The 10,800-nt window shown below is 35.2% G+C and overlaps 6 non-coding genes across 6 annotated transcripts; all 6 read right to left on the reverse strand.

Annotated features, from left to right (window-relative positions):
• Positions 1-1,271: 1,271 nt before the first annotated feature.
• On the reverse strand, positions 1,272-1,343 carry TRNAQ-CUG (transfer RNA glutamine (anticodon CUG)). Its single transcript has one exon. It is a non-coding gene; the product is annotated as a tRNA-Gln (tRNA).
• Positions 1,344-2,851: 1,508 nt separating this feature from the next.
• TRNAQ-CUG (transfer RNA glutamine (anticodon CUG)) lies at positions 2,852-2,923 on the reverse strand. The gene has a single exon. It is a non-coding gene; the product is annotated as a tRNA-Gln (tRNA).
• Positions 2,924-4,446: 1,523 nt separating this feature from the next.
• On the reverse strand, positions 4,447-4,518 carry TRNAQ-CUG (transfer RNA glutamine (anticodon CUG)). Its single transcript has one exon. It is a non-coding gene; the product is annotated as a tRNA-Gln (tRNA).
• A 1,517-nt stretch (positions 4,519-6,035) lies between these two features.
• Positions 6,036-6,107, reverse strand: TRNAQ-CUG (transfer RNA glutamine (anticodon CUG)). Its single transcript has one exon. It is a non-coding gene; the product is annotated as a tRNA-Gln (tRNA).
• A 1,508-nt stretch (positions 6,108-7,615) lies between these two features.
• On the reverse strand, positions 7,616-7,687 carry TRNAQ-CUG (transfer RNA glutamine (anticodon CUG)). The gene has a single exon. It is a non-coding gene; the product is annotated as a tRNA-Gln (tRNA).
• Positions 7,688-9,218: 1,531 nt separating this feature from the next.
• On the reverse strand, positions 9,219-9,290 carry TRNAQ-CUG (transfer RNA glutamine (anticodon CUG)). The gene has a single exon. It is a non-coding gene; the product is annotated as a tRNA-Gln (tRNA).
• Between the last annotated feature and the right edge of the window lie 1,510 nt (positions 9,291-10,800).

Consider the following 10,800-nt stretch of genomic DNA (forward strand, 5'->3'; position numbering starts at 1 on the left):
GGAAAATAATTGCAAAACTTAAACTGCTAGAAAGCTGCTCATCCAGAAGTTGCTAAAGATTTTTCACTGTGTGGTAAAAGATTCCACCCGAGAGATAATATAAGTAGAATTGGTGCAAAGCAAAGCACATGTTCCAATCTATCAACCATACCTGACATTTGTGGCAACTAGATGAGAGATGGAGAAGCACCTCTTACCTGATCGCACGAGGTCGCATCTTTTGATTAGCAGTGTGATTCACATGTGATGATGGGCCAGGCCAGTTAATCAAAATAAGATCTTTAGATGCCCGCAGGTTGGTTCTCCAAATCCAGTCCAGAGATATGAAACAACTTTTTGGGGGATAAACTAAGGAAGGTGTGCATTGATCTACTCAGATAATCATCAAAAAACCTACTTGGAAATTGACATAGTTGGCAATGATTGAATGCGCAGGGAGATCCCAATGGATTTCAAGTCCATCGCTTTAACAACTCAGCCACAACTTCTGAGATACCTTCAAAATTTCAGGCCTCACTAAAATTTAAAAATCTGATGTGAAGTCATCTTAACTTGAAACCTTGTACCGCTCAAGCCTTTCAACAGTTTAAAAGGCAGATTTAGTGTGAGTTGGCTCTGAAAACTTACTAAAGAATACACCAAAAAAGCTCAAAAGAAGAAAAATATTCATTTCTATGTAAACATAAAATAAAATTAGTCTTCGTATTTTCAGTCATTTTGAGCATCTTTTAACTGCATAATGTTTCCAAAACGGTAAAGTGACTATGTCAATTTCCATTTGATTTTTTTGCTTCGAATACCTTCCGTAATAAAATTCAAGTCAACTAGAAGCTTAGAAAGACACTTTAAAGTCTCTTAGTCACTTCTAGTTCCTTTTGTCACCTACAAAAAAGCCACAAGAACATACTCAACTGATGGACTAAACAATTGTTTTTAAATTGCCAAAAAATTCCTCAATAAAACATTATAGATAATTTTGGAAAAAACAAGAGAAAAGAAAATTCAGGAAAATAAGCTGGCGTTTTTTAAAGCCATTTTGATTTGAAATCATCATCAGATTTTCCCACCCGAATTAAAAATCATGGGAACATTTACACAAGTCATAGAATATAGTTGCTTGGTGTAACATACAAGATAAGAATTTTGTTTCCTGAAGTCAATTTTATAGGATTCCATGGATTCTTGCACCATTCAAATCAAGTTTCAAAGTTTCAAGTTTCATTCTAAAAGTTGAACATAGTAGAAATTATAATGCTAAAGATGAAACTTACAGGTTCCACTGAGATTTGAACTCAGATCGCTGGATTCAGAGTCCAGAGTGCTAACCATTACACCATAGAACCACACATGCAGCTGACTACTCTAGATTTTCTTGTGGTGAAAATGGAGAAGGGAACACATTAAGGAAATCATGCATGATGGTGAAACTGGCTTTAAAGCTGCAGTACAAATCTACATTTAATACACCATCATAAATTAATATCTCCTCCACTTTTAATCTACAAGTGTGCCTAGAATTCCACAGTATCACAATCAGGACAGTTTTAAAATTGTTTATGAAAACTGTGCCAGCTCTGTTACCAGGAAAAAGGAGAGGAAAATAATTGCAAAACTTAAACTGCTAGAAAGCTGCTCATCCAGAAGTTGCTAAAGATTTTTCACTGTGTGGTAAAAGATTCCACCCGAGAGATAATATAAGTAGAATCGGTGCAAAGCAAAGCACATGTTCCAATCTATCAACCATACCTGACATTTGTGGCAACTAGATGAGAGATGGAGAAGCACCTCTTACCTGATCGTACGAGGTCTCATCTTTTGATTAGCAGTGTGATTCACATGTGATGATGGGCCAGGCCAGTTAATCAAAATAAGATCTTTAGATGCCCGCAGGTTGGTTCTCCAAATCCAGTCCAGAGATACGAAACAACTTTTTGGGGGATAAACTAAGGAAGGTGTGCATTGATCTACTCAGATAATCATCAAAAAACCTACTTGGAAATTGACATAGTTGGCAATGATTGAATGCGCAGGGAGATCCCAATGGATTTCAAGTCCATCGCTTTAACAACTCAGCCACAACTTCTGAGATACCTTCAAAATTTCAGGCCTCACTAAAATGTAAAAATCTGATGTGAAGTCATCTTAACTTGAAACCTTGTACCGCTCAAGCCTTTCAACAGTTTAAAAGGCAGATTTAGTGTGAGTTGGCTCTGAAAACTTACTAAAGAATACACCAAAAAAGCTCAAAAGAAGAAAAATATTCATTTCTATGTAAACATAAAATAAAATTAGTCTTCGTATTTTCAGTCGTTTTGAGCATCTTTTAACTGCATAAAGTTTCCAAAACGGTAAAGTGACTATGTCAATTTCCATTTGATTTTTTTGCTTCGAATACCTTCCGTAATAAAATTCAAGTCAACTAGAAGCTTAGAAAGACACTTTAAAGTCTCTTAGTGACTTCTAGTTCCTTTTGTCACCTACAAAAAAGCCACAAGAACATACTCAACTGATGGACTAAACAATTGTTTTTAAATTGCCAAAAAATTCCTCAATAAAACATTATAGATAATTTTGGAAAAAACAAGAGAAAAGAAAATTCAGGAAAATAAGCTGGCATTTCCTAAAGCCATTTTGATTTGAAATCATCATCAGATTTTCCCACCCGAATTAAAAATCATGGGAACATTTCCACAAGTCATAGAATATAGTTGCTTGGTGTAACATACAAGATAAGAATTTTGTTTCCTGAAGTCAATTTTATAGAATTCCATGGATTCTTGCACCATTCAAATCAAGTTTCATTCTAAAAGTTGAACATAGTAGAAATTATAATGCTAAAGATGAAACTTACAGGTTCCACTGAGATTTGAACTCAGATCGCTGGATTCAGAGTCCAGAGTGCTAACCATTACACCATGGAACCACACATGTAGCTGACTACTCTAGATTTTCTTGTGGTGAAAATGGAGAAGGGAACACATTAAGGAAATCATGCATGATGGTGAAACTGGCTTTAAAGCTGCAGTACAAATCTACATTTAATACACCATCATAAATTAATATCTCTTCCACTTTTAATCTACAAGTGTGCCTAGAATTCCACAGTATCACAATCAGGACAGTTTTAAAATTGTTTATGAAAACTGTGCCAGCTCTGTTACCAGGAAAAAGGAGAGGAAAATAATTGCAAAACTGAAACTGCTAGAAAGCTGCTCATCCAGAAGTTGCTAAAGATTTTTCACTGTGTGGTAAAAGATTCCACCCGAGAGATAATATAAGTAGAATCAGTGCAAAGCAAAGCACATGTTCCAATCTATCAACCATACCTGACATTTGTGGCAACTAGATGAGAGATGGAGAAGCACCTCTTACCTGATCGCACGAGGTCTCATCTTTTGATTAGCAGTGTGATTCACATGTGATGATGGGCCAGGCCAGTTAATCAAAATAAGATCTTTAGATGCCCGCAGGTTGGTTCTCCAAATCCAGTCCAGAGATATGAAACAACTTTTTGGGGGATAAACTAAGGAAGGTGTGCATTGATCTACTCAGATAATCATCAAAAAACCTACTTGGAAATTGACATAGTTGGCAATGATTGAATGCGCAGGGAGATCCCAATGGATTTCAAGTCCATCGCTTTAACAACTCAGCCACAACTTCTGAGATACCTTCAAAATTTCAGGCCTCACTAAAATGTAAAAATCTGATGTGAAGTCATCTTAACTTGAAACCTTGTACCGCTCAAGCCTTTCAACAGTTTAAAAGGCAGATTTAGTGTGAGTTGGCTCTGAAAACTTACTAAAGAATACACCAAAAAAGCTCAAAAGAAGAAAAATATTCATTTCTATGTAAACATAAAATAAAATTAGTCTTCGTATTTTCAGTCGTTTTGAGCATCTTTTAACTGCATAAAGTTTCCAAAACGGTAAAGTGACTATGTCAATTTCCATTTGATTTCTTTGCTTCGAATACCTTCCGTAATAAAATTCAAGTCAACTAGAAGCTTAGAAAGACACTTTAAAGTCTCTTAGTGACTTCTAGTTCCTTTTGTCACCTACAAAAAAGCCACAAGAACATACTCAACTGATGGACTAAACAATTGTTTTTAAATTGCCAGAAAATTCCTCAATAAAACATTATAGATAATTTTGGAAAAAACAAGAGAAAAGAAAATTCAGGAAAATAAGCTGGCGTTTCCTAAAGCCATTTTGATTTGAAATCATCATCAGATTTTCCCACCCGAATTAAAAATCATGGGAACATTTACACAAGTCATAGAATATAGTTGCTTGGTGTAACATACAAGATAAGAATTTTGTTTCCTGAAGTCAATTTTATAGGATTCCATGGATTCTTGCACCATTCATATCAAGTTTCAAAGTTTCAAGTTTCATTCTAAAAGTTGAACATAGTAGAAATTATAATGCTAAAGATAAAACTTACAGGTTCCACTGAGATTTGAACTCAGATCACTGAATTCAGAGTCCAGAGTGCTAACCATTACACCATGGAACCACACATGCAGCTGACTACTCTAGATTTTCTTGTGGTGAAAATGGAGAAGGGAACACATTAAGGAAATCATGCATGATGGTGAAACTGGCTTTAAAGCTGCAGTACAAATCTACATTTAATACACCATAATAAATTAATATCTCCTCCACTTTTAATCTACAAGTGTGCCTAGAATTCCACAGTATCACAATCAGGACAGTTTTAAAATTGTTTATGAAAACTGTGCCAGCTCTGTTACCAGGAAAAAAGGAGAGGAAAATAATTGCAAAACTTAAACTGCTAGAAAGCTGCTTATCCAGAAGTTGCTAAAGATTTTTCACTGTGTGGTAAAAGATTCCACCCGAGAGATAATATAAGTAGAATCGGTGCAAAGCAAAGCACATGTTCCAATCTATCAACTATACCTGACATTTGTGGCAACTAGATGAGAGATGGAGAAGCACCTCTTACCTGATCGCATGAGGTCTCATCTTTTGAATAGCAGTGTGATTCACATGTGATGATGGGCCAGGCCAGTTAATCAAAACAAGATCTTTAGATGCCCACAGGTTGGTTCTCCAAATCCAGTCCAGAGATATGAAACAACTTTTTGGGGGATACACTAAGGAAGGTGTGCATTGATCTACTCAGATAATCATCAAAAAACCTACTTGGAAATTGACATAGTTGGCAATGATTGAATGCGCAGGGAGATCCCAATGGATTTCAAGTCCATCGCTTTAACAACTCAGCCACAACTTCTGAGATACCTTCAAAATTACAGGCCTCACTAAAATTTAAAAATCTGATGTGAAGTCATCTTAACTTGAAACCTTGTACCGCTCAAGCCTTTCAACAGTTTAAAAGGCAGATTTAGTGTGAGTTGGCTCTGAAAACTTACTAAAGAATACACCAAAAAAGCTCAAAAGAAGAAAAATGTTCATTTCTATGTAAACATAAAATAAAATTAGTCTTCGTATTTTCAGTCGTTTTGAGCATCTTTTAACTGCATAAAGTTTCCAAAACGGTAAAGTGACTATGTCAATTTCCATTTGATTTTTTTGCTTCGAATACCTTCCGTAATAAAATTCAAGTCAACTAGAAGCTTAGAAAGACACTTTAAAGTCTCTTAGTCACTTCTAGTTCCTTTTGTCACCTACAAAAAAGCCACAAGAACATACTCAACTGATGGACTAAACAATTGTTTTTAAATTGCCAAAAAATTCCTCAATAAAACATTATAGATAATTTTGGAAAAAACAAGAGAAAAGAAAATTCAGGAAAATAAGCTGGCGTTTCCTAAAGCCATTTTGATTTGAAATCATCATCAGATTTTCCCACCCGAACTAAAAATCATGGGAACATTTACACAAGTCATAGAATATAGTTGCTTGGTGTAACATACAAGATAAGAATTTTGTTTCCTGAAGTCAATTTTATAGGATTCCATGGATTCTTGCACCATTCAAATCAAGTTTCAAGTTTTCATTCTAAAAATTGAACATAGTAGAAATTATAATGCTAAAGATGAAACTTACAGGTTCCACTGAGATTTGAACTCAGATCGCTGGATTCAGAGTCCAGAGTGCTAACCATTACACCATGGAACCACACATGTAGTTGACTGCTCTAGATTTTCTTGTGGTGAAAATGGAGAAGGGAACACATTAAGGAAATCATGCATGATGGTGAAACTGGCTTTAAAGCTGCAGTACAAATCTACATTTAATACACCATCATAAATTAATATCTCCTCCACTTTTAATCTACAAGTGTGCCTAGAATTCCACAGTATCACAATCAGGACAGTTTTAAAATTGTTTATGAAAACTGTGCCAGCTCTGTTACCAGGAAAAAGGAGAGGAAAATAATTGCAAAACTTAAACTGCTAGAAAGCTGCTCATCCAGAAGTTGTTAAAGATTTTTCACTGTGTGGTAAAAGATTCCACCCGAGAGATAATATAAGTAGAATCGGTGCAAAGCAAAGCACATGTTCCAATCTATCAACCATACCTGACATTTGTGGCAACTAGATGAGAGATGGAGAAGCACCTCTTACCTGATCGCACGAGGTCTCATCTTTTGATTAGCAGTGTGATTCACATGTGATGATGGGCCAGGCCAGTTAATCAAAATAAGATCTTTAGATGCCCGCAGGTTGGTTCTCCAAATCCAGTCCAGAGATATGAAACAACTTTTTGGGGGATAAACTAAGGAAGGTGTGCATTGATCTACTCAGATAATCATCAAAAAACCTACTTGGAAATTGACATAGTTGGCAATGATTGAATGCGCAGGGAGATCCCAATGGATTTCAAGTCCATCGCTTTAACAACTCAGCCACAACTTCTGAGATACCTTCAAAATTTCAGGCCTCACTAAAATTTAAAAATCTGATGTGAAGTCATCTTAACTTGAAACCTTGTACCGCTCAAGCCTTTCAACAGTTTAAAAGGCAGATTTAGTGTGAGTTGGCTCTGAAAACTTACTAAAGAATACACCAAAAAAGCTCAAAAGAAGAAAAATATTCATTTCTATGTAAACATAAAATAAAATTAGTCTTCGTATTTTCAGTCGTTTTGAGCATCTTTTAACTGCATAAAGTTTCCAAAACGGTAAAGTGACTATGTCAATTTCCATTTGATTTTTTTGCTTCGAATACCTTCCGTAATAAAATTCAAGTCAACTAGAAGCTTAGAAAGACACTTTAAAGTCTCTTAGTGACTTCTAGTTCCTTTTGTCACCTACAAAAAAGCCACAAGAACATACTCAACTGATGGACTAAACAATTGTTTTTAAATTGCCAAAAAATTCCTCAATAAAACATTATAGATAATTTTGGAAAAAACAAGAGAAAAGAAAATTCAGGAAAATAAGCTGGCGTTTCCTAAAGCCATTTTGATTTGAAATCATCATCAGATTTTCCCACCCGAATTAAAAATCATGGGAACATTTACACAAGTCATAGAATATAGTTGCTGGGTGTAACATACAAGATAAGAATTTTGTTTCCTGAAGTCAATTTTATAGGATTCCATGGATTCTTGCACCATTCAAATCAAGTTTCATTCTAAAAGTTGAACATAGTAGAAATTATAATGCTAAAGATGAAACTTACAGGTTCCACTGAGATTTGAACGCAGATCGCTGGATTCAGAGTCCAGAGTGCTAACCATTACACCATGGAACCACTCATGTAGTTGACTGCTCTAGATTTTCTTGTGGTGAAAATGGAGAAGGGAACACATTAAGGAAATCATGCATGATGGTGAAACTGGCTTTAAAGCTGCAGTACAAATCTACATTTAATACACCATCATAAATTAATATCTCCTCCACTTTTAATCTACAAGTGTGCCTAGAATTCCACAGTATCACAATCAGGACAGTTTTAAAATTGTTTATGAAAACTGTGCCAGCTCTGTTACCAGGAAAAAGGAGAGGAAAATAATTGCAAAACTTAAACTGCTAGAAAGCTGCTCATCCAGAAGTTGCTAAAGATTTTTCACTGTGTGGTAAAAGATTCCACCCGAGAGATAATATAAGTAGAATTGGTGCAAAGCAAAGCACATGTTCCAATCTATCAACCATACCTGACATTTGTGGCAACTAGATGAGAGATGGAGAAGCACCTCTTACCTGATCGCACGAGGTCTCATCTTTTGATTAGCAGTGTGATTCACATGTGATGATGGGCCAGGCCAGTTAATCAAAATAAGATCTTTAGATGCCCGCAGGTTGGTTCTCCAAATCCAGTCCAGAGATATGAAACAACTTTTTGGGGGATAAACTAAGGAAGGTGTGCATTGATCTACTCAGATAATCATCAAAAAACCTACTTGGAAATTGACATAGTTGGCAATGATTGAATGCGCAGGGAGATCCCAATGGATTTCAAGTCCATCGCTTTAACAACTCAGCCACAACTTCTGAGATACCTTCAAAATTTCAGGCCTCACTAAAATTTAAAAATCTGATGTGAAGTCATCTTAACTTGAAACCTTGTACCGCTCAAGCCTTTCAACAGTTTAAAAGGCAGATTTAGTGTGAGTTGGCTCTGAAAACTTACTAAAGAATACACCAAAAAAGCTCAAAAGAAGAAAAATATTCATTTCTATGTAAACATAAAATAAAATTAGTCTTCGTATTTTCAGTCGTTTTGAGCATCTTTTAACTGCATAAAGTTTCCAAAACGGTAAAGTGACTATGTCAATTTCCATTTGATTTTTTTGCTTTGAATACCTTCCGTAATAAAATTCAAGTCAACTAGAAGCTTAGAAAGACACTTTAAAGTCTCTTAGTGACTTCTAGTTCCTTTTGTCACCTACAAAAAAGCCACAAGAACATACTCAACTGATGGACTAAACAATTGTTTTTAAATTGCCAAAAAAATCCTCAATAAAACATTATAGATAATTTTGGAAAAAAACAAGAGAAAAGAAAATTCAGGAAAATAAGCTGGCGTTTCCTAAAGCCATTTTGATTTGAAATCATCATCAGATTTTCCCACCAGAATTAAAAATCATGGGAACATTTCCACAAGTCATAGAATATTGTTGCTTGGTGTAACATACAAGATAAGAATTTTGTTTCCTTTAGTCAATTTTATAGGATTCCTTGGATTCTTGCACCATTCAAATCAAGTTTCAAGTTTTTAAGTTTCAAGTTTCATTCTAAAAGTTGAACATAGTAGAAATTATAATGCTAAAGATAAAACTTACAGGTTCCACTGAGATTTGAACTCAGATCGCTGAATTCAGAGTCCAGAGTGCTAACCATTACACCATGGAACCACACATGCAGCTGACTACTCTAGATTTTCTTGTGGTGAAAATGGAGAAGGGAACACATTAAGGAAATCATGCATGATGGTGAAACTGGCTTTAAAGCTGCAGTACAAATCTACATTTAATACACCATAATAAATTAATATCTCCTCCACTTTTAATCTACAAGTGTGCCTAGAATTCCACAGTATCACAATCAGGACAGTTTTAAAATTGTTTATGAAAACTGTGCCAGCTCTGTTACCAGGAAAAAAGGAGAGGAAAATAATTGCAAAACTTAAACTGCTAGAAAGCTGCTTATCCAGAAGTTGCTAAAGATTTTTCACTGTGTGGTAAAAGATTCCACCCGAGAGATAATATAAGTAGAATCGGTGCAAAGCAAAGCACATGTTCCAATCTATCAACTATACCTGACATTTGTGGCAACTAGATGAGAGATGGAGAAGCACCTCTTACCTGATCGCATGAGGTCTCATCTTTTGAATAGCAGTGTGATTCACATGTGATGATGGGCCAGGCCAGTTAATCAAAACAAGATCTTTAGATGCCCACAGGTTGGTTCTCCAAATCCAGTCCAGAGATATGAAACAACTTTTTGGGGGATACACTAAGGAAGGTGTGCATTGATCTACTCAGATAATCATCAAAAAACCTACTTGGAAATTGACATAGTTGGCAATGATTGAATGCGCAGGGAGATCCCAATGGATTTCAAGTCCATCGCTTTAACAACTCAGCCACAACTTCTGAGATACCTTCAAAATTACAGGCCTCACTAAAATTTAAAAATCTGATGTGAAGTCATCTTAACTTGAAACCTTGTACCGCTCAAGCCTTTCAACAGTTTAAAAGGCAGATTTAGTGTGAGTTGGCTCTGAAAACTTACTAAAGAATACACCAAAAAAGCTCAAAAGAAGAAAAATGTTCATTTCTATGTAAACATAAAATAAAATTAGTCTTCGTATTTTCAGTCGTTTTGAGCATCTTTTAACTGCATAAAGTTTCCAAAACGGTAAAGTGACTATGTCAATTTCCATTTGATTTTTTTGCTTCGAATACCTTCCGTAATAAAATTCAAGTCAACTAGAAGCTTAGAAAGACACTTTAAAGTCTCTTAGTCACTTCTAGTTCCTTTTGTCACCTACAAAAAAGCCACAAGAACATACTCAACTGATGGACTAAACAATTGTTTTTAAATTGCCAAAAAATTCCTCAATAAAACATTATAGATAATTTTGGAAAAAACAAGAGAAAAGAAAATTCAGGAAAATAAGCTGGCGTTTCCTAAAGCCATTTTGATTTGAAATCATCATCAGATTTTCCCACCCGAACTAAAAATCATGGGAACATTTACACAAGTCATAGAATATAGTTGCTTGGTGTAACATACAAGATAAGAATTTTGTTTCCTGAAGTCAATTTTATAGGATTCCATGGATTCTTGCACCATTCAAATCAAGTTTCAAGTTTTCATTCTAAAAATTGAACATAGTAGAAATTATAATGCTAAAGATGA

This window comes from Dendrobates tinctorius, unplaced genomic scaffold, assembly GCF_039654945.1.
Source record: "Dendrobates tinctorius isolate UK_male_01 unplaced genomic scaffold, ASM3965494v1 ptg000047l, whole genome shotgun sequence".
Lineage (NCBI taxonomy): Eukaryota > Metazoa > Chordata > Amphibia > Anura > Dendrobatidae > Dendrobates > Dendrobates tinctorius.